Source organism: Tupaia chinensis, unplaced genomic scaffold, assembly GCF_000334495.1.
Source record: "Tupaia chinensis unplaced genomic scaffold, TupChi_1.0 Scaffold000275_1, whole genome shotgun sequence".
In the NCBI taxonomy this organism is placed as follows: Eukaryota; Metazoa; Chordata; class Mammalia; order Scandentia; family Tupaiidae; genus Tupaia; species Tupaia belangeri.
The window spans coordinates 7,080,912-7,082,363 of NW_006159757.1; the positions used below are offsets into that span (position 1 = coordinate 7,080,912).

The 1,452-nt window shown below is 39.2% G+C and overlaps 1 pseudogene; it reads right to left on the reverse strand.

Annotated features, from left to right (window-relative positions):
* Positions 1 to 683: 683 nt before the first annotated feature.
* Positions 684 to 782, reverse strand: LOC114008052 (uncharacterized; annotated as a pseudogene).
* Positions 783 to 1,452: the final 670 nt, after the last annotated feature.

The following is a 1,452-nucleotide window of genomic DNA, read 5'->3' on the forward strand; positions in this document are numbered from 1 at the left end:
TCAGTACCAGTCCTTGTACTGATTGCCATATTGGATGCAGCAAGTATCAAATGCCAGAAGGGGATATGAGTGCTGGAATAGCAATGATTCTCAAACATTTTTTTATGAAAGTTGTTCCAGACAAAGACAGGAATATACGCAATGGATTCAAGCACCAAAATCAGACAGACCTCAGATACTAAATCATACTTGAACTTAACCAGGGAGATTTCATGTGCCTCCTGACAGATGCAGAGCTGATTCCTAAGCAAAGACTAATCTAGAGCAGAATGATGGAGTTTTACAGAAACTTGGAAGAACTAGGGCAGATCTTATTAGGACTCCTCACAGATGTCTACTGTCTAGTCAATCTTTGTAATGCTTAAAATACATAAAAGCAAGAAACTGCCTTTAATGGATGCAAGGTATATGAAAATGAATGCTCAATTAATAGGAAAAGGAATCATTTGGAGATTTTCAGTGGACTGCTCAGAATTAAACTTATGGAAATGGATAAAAGGAATACATTTAAATACAGTAAAGTATGAACGTCTAAAACATCCTAAGGAGTGTAATTCAGAAATCATTTATCTTAGACTAATCCTGTTTTTTTTTTTTTTCAATTTTCATGGTGTTATTTATTAAGTCCCCAACATATATTTATTTTTTTCAACATCCTGTTCTGTAGCTTTCTTGGCCCTTTTAAAAAAGGGCTCCACTAATTTGCATGCTATCCTCATGCAGGGGCCATGCCAATCTCTGTATTGGTCCAATTTTAGTATATGGGTTACTGAATCTAGCACTATCCTAGACTAATTCTTTACAGCATGATGTCCTCACAATGTACAGTATGTAAAAAATGAAAGATACTGATTCTCAAAGACCAGCACTTTAAAATAAAACAAATAAGGGACCAACAGTTGGCATAAAGGCTATGTTGCTGGACTCCCACGTAGTCTACTGCGGTTTGAGTCCTGGATCAGGTGGTTTAAACTCCCACCAGGCACATGTGCATGTGTGCCCACAATCTTGAGAGGAGAATAGAGGAGAAGGGATTACAGCATGGCCATCCCTCCGGAGGGATGATTTCTCACTTTCTGTCTCTTTGTCTCTGTCTTTCTGGCAAACGCATGCACCCTATAGCAACAACCTCTCCAAAAAATAAATAAATACAAAATAAAATAAAATGAGAAAATCAGTGAGTAACCAGCACAACTGGCACAGATTAAGGAGCTGATTATGGCTCTCTCTGGAGTATATAGGAGGCTACTACCCCAAGAAAGTAATTTGAAGGTGGATTCCAGGTTAAAGGTTGGAATGCAAGGAGTAGAATGGGCATGCTGAAGGAGGATGGAGGAAGAATGGGCACAGATGAAAGGGAAAGGGGCAAGTGCATCTGCTGAGCTTCTGCAAACATGTTCATGAGGGTGATGCATACACACACACGCATACACACACACACACACACACACA